Source organism: Equus caballus, chromosome 18 (genome assembly GCF_041296265.1).
Source record: "Equus caballus isolate H_3958 breed thoroughbred chromosome 18, TB-T2T, whole genome shotgun sequence".
In the NCBI taxonomy this organism is placed as follows: Eukaryota; Metazoa; Chordata; class Mammalia; order Perissodactyla; family Equidae; genus Equus; species Equus caballus.
The window spans coordinates 33,796,779-33,813,709 of NC_091701.1; positions in this window are offsets into that span (position 1 = coordinate 33,796,779).

Sequence of the window (16,931 nt, forward strand, 5' to 3'; positions counted from 1 at the left end):
GAGGATATTAGTATAAGCTCTGGCTCTTTGAAGTTATTAATATATGCTTGCATTTTAACACATTTTTCCTATAAACTCATCTTGCTTCCAACTGTAGCAATAGCTACAAGAACATATGGACACATGGTTTTAAATCGTTGCTGTACTAGAGGCTTTGGCACTGTCCCAGGGGACCAGGATATTTGGTGCAGAGCCTTGTTTGTAAATAATTCTTTATGAAGAGAAGGATGAGAATTGGTTCTTTGACGGACTCTATCCTTTCATACAAACCCAGGCTGCATGTTTGTATGGAGAACATAATAGAACTCCTCCACTGAGAGGCTCTGCCATCACGAAAAACAAGTTTCCAGCTCTTAAGTTCATGTCTCTTAACATATTGAAACAAACCAAAGTAGGAAACAAACTGGATCAACTATTACCCAGTGGGCACATGCTGTGCAAGGAAAGGGTCACAGTTAGCTATTCTTATGCTTGGGACCCAGAGACCAGCTGAGTGATGACAGAGCACAGCCATCAGTGTCCACATTTAGTCTTTAAAAGTTGTCATCAGAGACTCTAGGACCCTTGAGGTAAATGTCTTCTTTGAATATGTTTATATCAGTTCATTTTCAATATAATTTTCAGGCCTATGAACAGGAAAAATTTCCTTCCACGTTTCTCCAAGGGAGGTTTAAGAGGACTGTTAAACTTTGAGCAAACCATACAACTTCTCCAAGTCTCAGGTTCCTGCACCTGTAGAATGGGTGAACGAATACTCCCACGCATGGGAAGTCTGTTGGTACGCTTAAGATTCATCCATAATGCAGGCAAAATTACTTACAGCAAAACAGATCAGACACAAGTCCTGTCCATTAACAAGGTCTGGTAATTGGCGGTGGGCACATAATTGGAATCTGGACCAAAATGGAAGTCCAATCCTCAGACCATGGACCTGGGAGCCCTATTTGGAAACCGGCAGTTGTACTATGAGGAAAGTTGTGATGAGCAAAGCAGCAAGGGTATGGTTTCAGCACTAAGTCTTTGCTTCCTTCTCAAACAAATTGGGAGAAGAGGCCGGATAAGAGTCAATAAAAATATCCGAGTTACCTTGGGCACGTCACTTAACTCTCAGTGCTATTTCGTCATCTATAAAACTGGGACATCAATGGCACCTATCTCCCAGTATTGATGGTAGAGAGTTTCATTATCTAAGTGATAGCTTATCATTAAGAAGTCACACATGAAAGTAGCCTTGATTCAAGTATCTAACAACTGGAACATTAACATTATTTCTGTAGTTTAAGGCCTTGTTCCCCTGGATAAAAATGCAAATATGAAACTTTGGAAAAAAACGTATTTCACTTATTAGTAGCTATCTTCAGGTTGGTGGAGTCTCAGCCCTAACAAAATGAAGGCCAGAGAGTTAAAAGAAAACGCGTTTGGGTTGGGGGCTATAAGAAGTTCAGAATGAGGGTGGAACAAGAGAAAGCTTATCTGATTAGTGAGTCCTTCCCAGACCTTGGAAAGAGTAAAAGAGCCACTATTTGCAGGAAAGAATACCCACCTGGAGAGAAAAAGAATTATCATCATAGCCTCACTCAGTGTCCCAGGTTTGCACAGTACCCGCCTTGAGCCCAGAATCTATGATCAATGCAGATAGACTTAATGAAAATGTCAGTGGGTCTAAATTGAAATGTCATTTTCCTCCCTCACTCATTTTCTCTATCCCTCTTCTCTTCCTTTCTTCTTTTCTTCCTTCCTTCCTTTCTTCCTTCCCTCTTGCCTTCTTGCCTGCCTTCCTTCCTTTCTTCCCTATATATTCATTGGAGTTCAGAGGAAGCATATGGTTGCTTCAGGCAACTGTCTGAGTCATATCAGTTTTTCAAGAGCGAATGCGTTGAGGGCTGGTATAGAGGCATGCACAATGGCATGTTGGTGAATATCTAAAATTTTATAAACTAAAATGAAATGAAAGGCTCTGTGAAGCCATCCACTAAATATTGAAAATAAGCATTAAACTGTCTCAATGAAAGTAAAGGGAACTGATATGCATTTGTAGCAGTAGATCATATGGGCAAAAACAGCACACTGTGAATTTAGAGTTCATTTCAAAAATTGTGTAGACTTCACTGCATCAATGCTTGTAGTGAGCTTATCTCCTTTTTACAGATGTGGAACCTAAAAGAATTTGATAACCTTTATTTCTAGGCTCTATATTAAGAAAGGGATATTTCTTTTACCATAAGCAAGGTATAAAAAAGAATATTCAAAAGCTATTTGCATACACACACACATATATATGTATATACATATGTATGCATACGTATGAGTATGTATGTGTATTGTGAATATACCCCAATCCCTGTTCTGAGTTTGTCTTAGGAGAGCTAGCTGCCCCGTAGGCTAAGTCATGCCACCCAAATTTGGCTCTATTGCCATTGTCTTGATGAATATTCATTTTTTTAAGTAGAAGGTAATTTGCATATACTACTGACAAGGGGGAACCAACTGGTGAGTGACATTGTCCAAAGGGACAAATGAGTCTCCCTAGCAGCTTGTAGAAAGACTTTTCAACCCAGAATTGTAACTACTTCTATGACATCTGAACTGCAGATGTGTTCACACTTACTTGTGAACTGAAGGGGCTCAGAGCATGCCACCCCAAAGTATGCCACTCTGGCATAGGATTATTTTGAGCTGAAGGCAATCGAGGAAAAGCAGACACAGGTCAAGCTCTATGCCCTCCCCCTATCTACCTGAAAACAGAACATAAATTCCCTTTGTGAAGGTGAATTCCCATACTTCCCATACCAGGAAGGGGGTAACAACCCCCTTATCACAGGAGACAAGATGGCACTGAGGGTCTACACAAACTTCACCAACTAGCCCTTATCTTCCACTAGTTTTCCCATATATTTGCCTTCCCATAATTTGTATCCCCTAAAAAGTCATTTCCTTTATCTTGTCACTTGTCTACAAAATTACTGTTTTTTGCTAAGAAAGATGTTATATAAGCCCAAGGGATTCTAACCACCCCTTTGAGTTACTCATTACCGAGTACTCCTGTGTGCATGCATGATGCACATGTTAAAAGACTCTCTTTATTTTCTCTGATTAATCTGCCTGTCGTCAGTCTAATTTACAGGGCCTCAGTCAATGAACCTAGGATGGCTAGAGGGAAGTGACTTTTTTTCCCCTACAGAACTAAGCTTAAGAGTTTATGAAATAAACCCTTGAGCATGTGGGGCAGCTCTGCCAGCAATGGTCTCAAGCTTAACTGATGATGTGTCTGAGACTTCTTCACAGTTACCGAGAATTGTGGGTAACATCTTCATAGCTACCAAGAACTTCTGAAAGGCAGAATGAGAGAGGCAGAGGAGAGTGAACCATGTGAATCCCACGGGGACCTGGCTCTTTTACTTATCAAAATCTTAAAACTGCATCAATGATGAAAACTAGAGCTCTTGTTGGTAAGGAAGGCTGAAGGTCTAGGTAAGAGGGGAGATTGAGAGCTTCAGCTTCTCTTAATTGCTCACACCAAGTACATCTGGCTCCATGTCTAACTTCATCCAGAGCAGAAATTCATCTCTCCAGTAGCCGAAAACAATCCCACTGACCCTTGTATAAACACATGCATGGTTCCTCTGGGCATTTGATGAGTATTTCAGGAGATAATAATAGCAGCCCCGCTACACACCAAATGTATCAGGAGCTTGGCATGCACTACTTCCTTACATCCTCATGACAACAGTGTGAGACATTGTAATCACTCCCATTTTACAGATGGAAAACCTGAGGCTTAAGGCCAAAATAATACAGTTAGCAAGTGGTAGAGCCAATATTAAAACCAGGTCTATATGACATGTGCTTCCAACCACTACTGTCTCCGTGTCACCAATCACGCACAATAAGGATGCCTTTAGTTTTGTGAAAGTTAGGAGCATAATTTCCATGAAAAATCATTCCCATCTTTCTACATCCAGTTCAGCAGATTAATCAAACTGGAAGAAAAGTAAAGCTAAGAAAAAGCTTTATGGAAACCATAAGAATTGAAATTCTGCTCAAATATGTCATGAAAACAGCTCATCCCACACTCTTCCTGTAACGAGTTCTCTGACTCTTTATTGAGCCTAGTTTCCATTTGCTGAGGTTACACTTCATTACACAGAATTCCTTGAAAATAAAGACATTAAACATCAAAGCAGAGCTTGTTTTCTGACCTATTTTTGATGAACATTGGAAACAATGAGGTTTCAATGCATTTCCTTCTCCTTTATGCTCTTTTTTTGTGATGACTCCCATCTTCTGTAATTCATTACACCCCAAGGCAATCACTGCATTTTGTGAAATGCACAGCTTTAACAGGAATTTCCATACAGTTACAGAAACTGAATGCCACATTTCTGAGCAAAGCACTCTTCCTTAGGGCATTGTGGGTTAGCCTTTCCATGCTAACAGGCTTGGATGGAGACAGTTTCTTTAGCAGTCCCACAGAGTATTGGAAAGTCCCTGGACATAATTGTTCTTTTTAGACCAGTCTTTTGGTGACTGCCTAAGATGCATCTTATGTCATTTGCTCCCTAAACCCAGCTGTTGCTCATTTAGCCACTTAGCTGAGGTCAGCCTTTCATGGAGATAGAAATTAAACATAGATCAATCTGAAATCTTTCTGTGATTGTGAGGTACCTCACCTCTAACCAGGACATACCAGAGATCTGCCCTTAAAGCCTTGGATTTTCAAGCCATTTGGGCCAGCTGCCATTGCCTAAAACCCACACCACCCGTGAACAAAGTAATCCAGATCCTTCCCAACCAATATTGGACTTCAACGTACATGGCCCAAAATTTCATGAGCTTTGCTGAAACAGTGAAAATTAAAGATTTTTTGTCTTATTTTATTTAAATGAATTAATACTTCCAAGAATTGGATTATAATGAAATTTTATGGCTTTTTTTTTTTTACCAAATTCTCAATAAGCTGAAGAGTCAAAGATGTGTGTCATTGATTTTAATATTATGTTAGATCTATAATAAGTATTTTATATAAAAGAAGACAAAAGCTATCTTTAATACCATTTCAATGCTTTTCTAAAGAGAAATAACAAAGTGTGTGGTGGAGGGGAGCAGGAGGAAGCCCTGGAAAATAATCACCCCAGAGGAGGATTCTTTTCAAATTCAACAGTTTAAGTACAGATATATTGAAGTTACGCACAAGTACTAAATAAGAAAGAGGCCTAAATAAAGAAACAAGTTCGTGAACCTTCCAGAACTTTAATTTTCTCATCCATAAAACAAAGTTTACAATGCCTTCTCCAGAGAGCTGTTGAGAGGTTACGTGAGGTCACGTGTGTGAAAGTGCTCTGTAAACTGAAGGGTCTCAACAACAGGAGTGCCACACTGTCAGGAGGACAGAACATAATGGAATGCTGTTCCTGTCCTTCTTGGCAAACTGATTAGAGAAGGCTATGCCTTTCTTTCCGTTCTCTTCAGCTTCTTGTCTCCCTCTAAACACACCTTGTATGTGTGTATGTTGCTCTGCTGCTCAGTGATATTTGTCTCATAATTCTGCTACTGACACTATCTTTTGATTGGCAACATTCATCTTCGACTGCTTCTGAGTTAGGGGCTCCTCTGCTTGTGTACTCACCATCAGTGATGGATACTCTACTGGAACTTTTACCAAAGTTCCAGAGAAGCAAATTAGCTTCTTTAAAGGAAGCTCTACCATATAGTTATTTCTAACCAACAAGCTAGAAGCAGTTTCTGCTAGAAGAGGAAAACATCTTTATCAATCTACCAAAAAATTTGTTTGAATCCCCTTTTCTATGTGAGTGAAAGAGAAGTCAACATGATACACTAGATACTGAAAATAAACTAGTAAAAAACAATAGTAATGAGAATATTAAAAATACCAGCTGACATTGATTGAAAGCATACTATCTGCCGGGCCTTGTTCTAAGCATTGTACATGTGTTATCCCATGTAATCCTTAAATGAGTTGTCTTTACTCCTGTCTCTGCATTTTCACCTCCCCTTCTTTCTTGAGATGACACCATTCAGACTTTTGTTCCCACGATCCTCTGGAAATCATTGAAGTCACAACTATGACCAAGTTGCCAAATCTCATTGAACCCTTCTTGGTCCTCCTCTTGCTCACCCTCTCAGGAGAATTTGACAAACTTGACCTCCCCCTCTTTCTTGAAATACTTCCTTCTTTTACCTTCTTAAATACCACTCTCCTGCTTTCCTCTTATCTTAGAGGCTGCCCCTCTTCCGTCTCCTTCACTAGCTCCTGTTTGTCACTCTGACGTCTAAATATTAGAGTGCATCAGGCCTCAGCTCTCAGACCTCTTCTCTCTTCTAGCCTCACACTTTCCTAGGAGATCTCTTTGCCCTTGGTAATTTTACACACCTTCCACATGACAATCACTCTAGCCCTATTTGTGTCCCCTAAATGTAGACTTCCTCCTAAGCTATTCAATTTATGCTAGTTTGCCAGGGTTGCCATAGCAAAATAGCACAGAAGCACAGATTGGGTGGTTTAAACAACAGAAATTTATTTTCTCACGGTTCTGGAGCCTAGAAGTTTGAGATCAAGGTGTCAGCAGGGTTGGTTTTCTTCTAGGGACTCTCTCCTTAGCTCCCCCTGTCTTCACATGGCTTTCCCTCTGTGCATATCAGTATCCTAATCTCATCTTCTTACAGGATTAAGACTCGCCAGTTTTACATTAATTAACTCTTTAAAGACCCTTTCTCCAAACACAGTCACATTCTGAGGTACTGGGCTTAGAACTTCACCATATGAATTTGGGAAGACACAATTCAGCCCCAAACAGACTTAGATGTTCAACTTCTCCACCCAAATACATAATGGGAATCTTGAGTTTACCATGGCCAAAACTGACCTTTAGTCACACCCCACCCCATCACACTGTCCAAAATACTTGCTTTCTCTCAGTGTTCTCCATCTTCATCTAGTCTCTATTCAATGTCTCCTCCTATTTAGCATATACTCTACTCTCTAGCCCCACATCACACTGTATCTTTATATGTTTATTGTCTATCTCCCACTAAAATGTAGGCAGGGCAGGGATTTTGTTCTGTTCATTGCCTCATCCTCAGCACTCGGAATAGTTGACTGATACATAGCAGTTATGCAATAACTAGTTGCTGAAGGAATAATTATAACAACTCTATCCTAAACCAGGTTGGTGTTCAGTAATTAGTGAAGTGAATGAGTAATTAAATAGAGCATTACTATATTATATAAGCCTAGAGAAATCAGAGCATATTATCATGCAAGAGGACAACTCAGCATTCTATTTATTCATGGAACCACTAAAATTAAAGAGAAGAACGAAGAATAGACAACTGTACCAACCAGCCACAGCTCCCAAGCCCGTAACGAAGCTGTCAGAATTGACCACTCCAAGCCTAATACATTATGGTGCCAGTGCTGGTCAACAAAGTCACAACAATAATTAAGATCTAGTTCTAACTTCATTAGGGCCTTGGGGAGATGCTTAACTTAGTGGAAAACTTGCAGTGTGTAGCAGACCTTGAAAATTCTTTGAGGCAGTTTATACCTCCCTAGTGAAGGCAATCAAAGTTTTAAGTCCTTTATAACTCACAGCAGAAAAGCAATAGGAATATTGAACTGCATGCATAAAGAGAGAGAGATGGTTCTCTAAAACCAAAATGAAAACCTGGGTTATTTAAACTTGAATAATTTTCATTTCACCAAGGAGAGCCCATTTTAGAATTCATCATGATAATGTGACAATAAAAACCCATTTCTGATGTTAAGTATAATAATGAGTAAAATTGTACGAATTAGTGAAGATATGCACGGCTAGAAAAGTTGAGAAATTAACTTTTGAGGTGTGCTTCTTTCTGAAATAATGCTATCTGGAGTCTGGATTCTCATTTAGGGCCACTGATTGTCTGTAGAATTGAAGTTACCCAGCATGTATAACTTATCACCAGTCTATGCTGAAATGTTACTAATTATAGGAATTGTCACCTATAGGAGTTAGAAAGTTATGTCCAACTCCAGATAAGTACTTTGAGAAAAAGAAAGCATGCCACTACCTGGGCCAAATGATACCACCCAAATCCAGCCTAAGGAAAATTCTCTATTGAAAAACATGCTATTGAAAGATAATCATTGGACTGCACTTATATCTTCCATATTTATGAATTTGAACTATCAGAAGTGTGCTTTAGATCCATTTATAGTCCTGGGAAGACTTAAAAATATACTTAGGGGAAATTCTCATCAAATTCAGTGTAAAACCCCATGGGGATATTGACTAGAGCTAGACTGAACTTATAGATTAACTTGCAATGAACCATTATCTTTAGACTATTGAATCCAACATCCATGATCATGGGCTCCATTTAATTCTTCTAGTTAAATATCCTAGAGTTTCACCACCTCGGCACTATTGACATTTGAAGCCAGATAATTCTTTGCCACCCTGTGCATTGTAGAATATTTAGCAATTTCTAGCCTTTACCCATCTAATAACAGTAGCATCCTGTGCTCAGATGGGACAATCAAAAATGTCTCCAGAAATTGCCAAATGTCCCCAAAGGGCAAAATCATCTTTTGTTAAGAACTACTGCTCTAAAGAAACTCTTGCACATATTATCAGGGAGACATGAACAAATATATTTATTGCAGCATTATTTGTAATAGCAAAATATTAGAAACAAGCTAGTTGTCCATTAGTAAGAGTATGGATCCATAAATTCTGGTTTATTCCTACAACAAAATTTCATTCAGCAGCAGGAAGTAAAACTGAAAAACTAGATCTACCTGTCTCTAAGTGTGAATAAATCTTTAAAAACATGAAGTTCAATTACAAGAAGCAAATTGCATAAGACTAGTATCATGTAGTACCATTTATATACGTTTTTAAATACTAAAACAATATTCTACATAATCAATAATATTTTAAATGCAGTCAAAATTTTAAAACTTGCACGGGAATGATTTCCATAAATTTCAACACAGTTGAAGAGACAAGAAATGTAAATGTGGTGAGGTGTTAGCTTTAGTTTTCTCAACTTCATTTCTTTAAAAACAAAAGTGACGTGAAAAAATTATGGCAAATATAATTTAAGTCTGGATGGTAGACTTATGAGTATCTGTTATATTATTTTCTGCACAGTTCTGCTCCCTTGAAGTACTTCATCATAAAAAGTATAAAATATAATTATATTTTAGAATAAATCCATAAGCTACCTTTTGAGGGACTGACTTAAAATTGGAAAGCTTCTACTTTCCCTAGAGTAATTTATTTTCAAATATTTCATTAGACTTTTTAAACAGTTTCTGAATTCCTCTCAACTCTCATATGTAAATGAGCTAAACATTCACTTCAAGTCAGTATTATTCATCAGTCAATAATACAAATCCCACAAGATTCACTTACAGATTAGCTGCTACATCAGCCAAAGGAGCCTTTAAATTGTCCAAATATAAAACACTCTTCACTGACGTTAGTGATATCAGAAGGTTCAAACTTTGACAGAGTATTTAGTATTTAAATTATACTGGGTAGTGTGCTGGATCCTTATTTCAGAAGGCTTATATTAGCAGTGAAGATCATCTCTATCCCTGGGATTAAGAGAACTGGATACACTGGCTGATTCACAGACCAGCTTTGCAACTACTTTTTCTGAGTGCTATAGTTTTACAAATGCCTTTCCCCAACTTCGACAAACACAATGAATTTAAAGCTATCGTTAGAATTTGGTCCTTCCTCTTTTATAGGATTTATGAATTGTTTTCCATTTTTTGTGAAATGCCTTTCTAAAGAAAAAATTTTAAAAGAAAAAGATATATTGTCTCACACTGAGATTGACAACCCCTAAAACATCTGTAGCTTTATTTAAGTCAAAAGGTCAGTTCAGATGAAAGTTTCAACTTGTTTTTCAATTTCTACTCTCCTAAAAGGCCATGTGACTTAACATTTCCTTTCATACAGCATGAAAATGGAAGGTCCCAGATGATGACAGTAGATGATAATAATCATAATTATGATAAAAGCACCATCAATGTACTCTCCAGGAAGATTTTTTATATGACATCAAGAGCTTGGTAGAAGAAATGAAAAGAGAAAAACGTGTTTGTACTGCTGGTGTTCAGGCATTTGAAGCCCATCATATGTCACTGATACAAAATAGCATGTTAGCAGGCATCAAATTCAGAAATCAATGCTAATTTCCCCCCCTTAATGGTACAAATTCAATACATGTATCAAATTCTAGCAACAAAGGATATATTAGTTTCTAATCAATGGGTACTTTAGTTAGTAACATGCAGTGTTTTTTTTCAAGATATATAAATTCTTCCAACTTAGCTATTTTCCTGTGTTTAAATTAATCTTCTCTACTTGCCATCCAGAGAATACATTGTAGAATGTTCTTGAATTTTTGACTCATTTTTGTCATTTGTATTTAAGTGACTGTGAAGAGATGATCATAGGTAGCAATTCCTTCAAGGCCAAAGACCCTGTTGAGTGGCCACCACTCTGAGATACATGAAAATCTTAGACTTGGCCTCAACTGGTAACACTGAAGAAGACCACACAGTATCTCTGGCCGAGGAATCACCATGCTCCTTGTACTTTACTGCAAACAAGGGGATTAAATAGCACTTCACCAACTGAGTGTTGAGACCTCCAGCCATTCTCCCTTGCTCAGTTCCCAAAATGTTGGCATTCAGGCTAATATTCTCCAGGCAGGAGATTGGAATTTCATTTTCTGAGGAGTCTAAATTGCCCAAGGGAAGAGACCTGAAGATACTAACAGCAGAGGTCAAAGAAGAAAAAGAGAAAGGCCCAGTCAGATGACCCTCAGTAAAACTCACGGTTGACAAGTCCAGCCTGGACATAGATCCTCCAATTAACTCTTTTCTTTTCCAATTAACTTTTTGATGTCATTTTCTTGAATGTGAGCAATCAGTTTAGGTCACCAGACTATTGAAGAATGTCTAGAATAATGAAAATCTGAGACCAGGCAGACAAACACATTAGCCTGGAGGAAACAAAGAACATGCAAGAGGAATCACACCCATGAAGGAAAAACTAGCAAATATTAATATTGTCAAAGAGGTAAGAAGATTCTATGCACATGAAAGACAAATTTAAGGCTATAAAAAGGGGTCATTCTTGTGGATGTTTTGGGATATGCTTGACAGCGGTTTTTGGATATAGAAAAGACAATGCTGAAATTTACTTACTTTGGTTTCAATTTATTAATTATACTTTCAAAACTCTTATTTTTTCTTAAGCTTTAAAGATCAGTTTACTAATCTTGTTATTCAATTTTTACATCTAGTAAATTATCACATTCAGTTTTAAGGGATTTTAAATAATTTTGTTCCTATTTACAAACTCAGTAATTAATTAAAACACCCTGAACTTTTCAAACAACATTGAGTTACATGTTAGTTTTTTCAATGATCTGATCTAACAGACAAAACCTTTCCACGAACTTAAATAATTCTTATAATGTATCTGTTCTCGTTATCTACTGCTATATAACAAATGACTCTAGAGCTTAGTAGCTTAAAGTAATCATTATGCTCGATTCTGTGGGTCAGGAATTGGGAAAGGTATGGTGAGGATGAATTTTCTCTGCTCCACAATGTCAGGGGATTTCAGCTGGGAAGGTTCAAAGGCTGGAAGCTGGGGGCTGACTAGTGCCCTGGAAGAAAAAGTTATCTGGAGGCATCTTCACTCACATATCTGAGTAGTGAAACCAGGTATGAGCTGGGCCCTAAGCTGAAACGATAGTCCTAAACACCTAGACAGGACCTCTCTATGATGGGCTGGTCTTTCTCACAGCATGGTGGCCTTCAGCTTCTCAGATGGTGGCTTATGGCTCCAAAGGCAAATGTCCTGGGAGAAGGAGGGAAAGCTGCATGACCATTTCTAACCTAGCCTTAGAAATCATATAGCATCAATTCTGCTGTTTTCTTTTTGTTGCTAGTCACTAAGTTCAGCCTGGAATCAGGGAGAAGACCTAGACCCCACTTCTCAGTCGCAGGAACGTCAAAAAATGTGCAAATATGTTTGAAAATCTCCATAATACGATACCTGTAAATTGAATGTGACCAAAGTTCTCTTAAATATGCTAATAAATGTCCATAAGCACAGTAACATTTCACTTAACATCACGTCTAAATTAATCAACTATGCATTTTATTAAAAATGTAAGATTGTCACTCAAGAGACTTTATAAATACCTAAGGTGCCAAAGGTACAGAAATTCTTTCTTATCATAAACACAGAGTATAGTTTTATTCTTGTAAATCATTCTTTACTTAATTCTATATCATACAGGTAAAATATACATACAAAGAAAGAAAATACCAACTAGTCACATAAAACTGGAGATTTTGACATCAAGACATCTAGAGTGATGTAATAGCAAGTCCTTTTTTTTTCTTTTTTAAAGATTGGCACCTGAGCTAACATTAACAGATGATCAACAGATGGCAACAGCCAATCTTCTTTTTTTTTTTCCTTTTTCTTCTTCTTCTCCCCAAAGTCCCCCAGTACATAGTTGTACATTCTAGCTGTGAGTGCCTCTGGCTGTGCTATGTGGGACACCGCCTCAGCATGGCCTGATGAACCATGCCATGTCTGCATCCAGGATTCGAATCAGTGAAACCCCGGGCTGCTGAAGCAGAGCACATGAACTTAACCACTCGGCCACAGGGCCGGCCTCGCCAAGTCCTTTTTATGGCACCTGTGTTATGGCCTCCAAAACCTAAAAATGAATTGGTCTTCCCTCTCACACAGGCCACTACATTCAAGTTATTCTCACTACCAGATTAAGTCTATAACTCACACTCATAATGATTACTTGATTGACCTTTCAATTCTTTGATTGTGTACATTACTTTTTCTTCTAAAATAAAAAACTTCTGAAGTAAGATACATAAGGATTTTTCTAATAATGAAGTCTTTGTACATGATGGGGATCAACGATAGGTAAATGTATTTTCTATTTAAGGATAAAGACTTCGGGACTTGATGGATCCTAAAACGTATAACTGTATTTCCCATCTAATAAGACCTGTGAATTTGACTAAGACTCTGCATTATTCTATGTTGTCGGCACCACAACACTCTTAGCTCTTTAGAATGATATATAATTGATATGGCTAGGTCTTACTGGCTATAATAACTCACGAAGTCTCTCTACTAACAATTTAGAAAATAAAAGAGCTCTTAGAGCTTCAACATGTGATAGCAAGATGAAAAAATTAAGTACAAACCTAGGAAGATAAAATTTATAAAGCTTGCCTGAAAGCAGACGAAAAAAGATAAAAATAGGAACAATTTAGGAAGAAAATATTAGAAAATTAAAGGACCAATTAAGAAGATCCAACATTCAAATAATAGATATTCCCAAAAAAAAGAAAATGGAAGATTAAAATCATCAATGAAATAGCCTAAGAAATTTCCCAGAACTGAAGTACAGATACTTCCAGCTTTAAAGCATTTTAATGGATGCCCAGAATAAGGGACAAAAATAGACACACATACAGACATATCGACAGGACTTTCCAGAAAGGTGAAAAATATAAATTTTAAGAACACTAAATACTTATAAAACTTCCTATAAGTTTCTAGCAAAAAAAAAACATCAAAAATCCAAATAGAAAGAGATATCTCAATAGCAACACTGGAAGCTGGAAGACAATGAAGCAATGCTTTATAAATTCTGAGTGAAATTATTTACAACCTAGAATTTGTTACCTAAGCAAATTTTCAATCTGCTATGAGGTAGAATAAAGAAATTGTAAGAGGAAGTGATGTCAGCATCACAGCAGAGGGAGAGGTTTCCTTTGTCTCTCCCCTCTAAATTACAACAAAACTGACATCCATTGACAAAGAGAGGATTCCCTATACAGCACAACAGGACACCTAAGAGATCCAGGCAGTTATACATCTGAAAGTAGGTGGACTGGACCCCTGGAAAGCAGTGGAACCAGGGGAGCAGCCCACACACCCCGCCCCTGGCAGCAGTGATCCAGGGCACAGATCCTCACACAGTGGCCCATGAGACTGTGAGTGGAAGTGAGCACAGCCCAGCCTCATGCACCTGAACACTGGCTGGGCAGTGGCAGCCCCCCACACACACGAAAGCCCCAGAGGCAGCAGCAGCAGCAGCAGCAGCAGCCCCACACGTGTGCAAACACAAAGGGGCAGCAGCAGCAGTCCACATGCATGTGAATGCTCCCAGGGTGGTGGCAGTGGCGGCAGCCGGCAGCAGCATCTGGTAGCAGCCCGACATGTGCACAAATGCCCAGGGGATGGGGACAGCAGTCAATGGCAGCTCCGCATGCACACAAACACCCCTGTGGTGGTGGTGGTGGCCTACCATGGCCCCACATGAGTGGGAATGCCCAAAGGGCAGTGGTGGCAGCATGCATGGCAGTGGCCCTGCCCCACAACAGTTGGTGAAGCAGCAGCAGAGGCAGCAGCCTGACCCACACAACTGTGAGCAGATAAGGTGGGAGGACCAAGCCCCCAGTAGCAGCACCCCAGACACTAACTCCATCAGCAGCAGGGGCTGCATACAAGTCCCCTGGGTCCCCAGGCCCCCACCAGTAACAACGACACCTGTGAACCCAGCACCCTTGACAGCAGTGCAACTAGCACCCCCAGACAACTGGGAAACAGTAACACAGATGGTGCATGGGACAACAGCATCTGAGCCTGCAAGAACCAGTGGAACAACATGAGACCCAGGTGAGATTTGGTACATGAGACCCAAAGTAACCAAAGCAATAGCCAAATAAGAGAAGGTGATTACTACCACAAATTGCCAGCAGAGGATCAATTCACCAAACACTGTGAGGAACTATAGTAACACAGCAGAAGAGAAGGAAAACAACTCTCCAGAAGCCAGACCTGAGGTCATGGAAGTTTACAATCTAATTGACAGAAAATTCAAAATAGCAGTCATAAAGAAACTCAAAGAGTTACAAGAAAACTCGGAAAGATAGTTCACTGAGCTCAGGAATAAAACTAAGGAGGAGAGAGAATACTTCACCTAAGAGATTGAAGCTCTAAAAAGAAAACCACACAGAAATTCTGGTTATGAAGGACATGATTCATGAGATAAAAAAATAACTTAGAAAGCATAAAAAATAGAGCAGACCTCATAGAGGAGAGAATTAGTGAGCTCAAAGATAAAAACATAGACATGATTCAGGAGGACGAGAGAGAAGTAAGATTTAAAAGTAATAAAGAGGGGGTGGCCTGATGGAGCAGCAGTTAAGTTCACACGTTCTGCTTCTCCATGGCCCGGGGTTCACCGGTTCGGATCCTGGGAGCAGACATGGCACCGCTTGGTGAAAGCCATGCTGTGGTAGGTGTCCCACATATAAAGAAGAGGAAGATGGGCATGGACGTTAGCTCAGGGCCAGTCTTCCTCAGCAAAGAGGAGGATTGGCAGTAGTTAGCTCATGGCTAATCTTCCTCAAAAAAAAACAAAAACAATTAAAAAAAAGTAATAAAGAAATTCTTCAAGAAATATCTGACTCAATTAGGAAAAGTAACATAAGGATTATAGGTATGCCAGAGGGAGAAGGGAGGGAGAAAGGAGCAGAGAGCTTATTCAAAGAACTAATAGCTGAGAACTTCCCAAACATAGGGAAGAAATTGGACATGCAGATGGCAGCAGTGTGACATGGAGAGAAGGAAAGAGATGAGAGAGTTAATTCTATTTTAGAGGAGGAAGGCATTTCCTCTACACACTCTAGGCCTTTCTGACCAGGCTATGAATTAAATTGACATGAGACGGAATAACAGGAGATAATCAAATAAAGCTTTATAGCATGTATACATGGATGAGACTCGGGAAAACTGAGTAACTTGCCAAAATGGTGGAGGATCTCATCTTAAACACCATCTTCAGCTAAAGATAAAGTAGGATGTTGGGGGTTGTGGTTTGGGGCTTCAAAGGGAGGAAGGGAATTCACACAGAAATGGAAAAGCAAATGATTAGTAAGTAGAACTTTGATAAGAGTGGGTTTAGCAAGGATTCTGCCAGTCTACTGGGATACCTAGAGTTATCTATGGTGATGGCCTGTCCTGGGGACAGCCCTTTATTTTAAATTTCTTTTAGGCAGTTACGGGGAAGGTCAAAGTTTCTCTCAGTCTTTTGTTCTTAAAAATAATCAAGGCAAGGCAAAGAGACACATTCTGGGGTGGCAAATTCTGATCCCCCTACTATAAAATAAATTGATAGAACTTGGTTAAATAAAATAAGAGCAAGAAAAATGTTCATTAAAATTAAATATCAAGGTTAAGAGAGGAGGTTTTCAATCACAGATGCTTTGCCTCTCCCATGTCCCTTCCATCTCAGGGACAGTTGATAAAGAATGAATGGATTTAGATAAATAAAAAAAGTACTGGACTTTGTGACTTGGGGGTGTTGAGGGGCAGTGTTGAGTTCTGTCTGCACAGAGATGCAGTTATGATTAATGCGTTTTAAGAGACAAAAGCCATCCTACAGGGCATCTCTGAAAACTCTTCCCCCTTCTGATTTTCAGGCAAAGGAATTTACATGCAGATAGTTTCCCTTGAGCATTCTTTCTGGTGATGAAAAGCCACAGTCAGTATTCTCTTTCAAAGCAGACTTTCCCCAAGGCCACACACATCCAGTCTGCCAGCTTGAAGGCTGCAGTCAACCACTCATTCTCCCTACCTCCAAGATGCTTTCTCTAAACTAATTACAATGGGGGAAGGAAGAGAGCAGTACTTGGGCACCAAAGCTTCACAGTATAAATACCACTTACAGCTTACAGCTGACTAGGTTATTGTGCATAAGTGCATCTGCCCCAAATTAGAAATACTTATGAATGGAATACCACCGATGTCTTTGAAGTTCATTACTGTTGAGAGTTACACACTGACGGG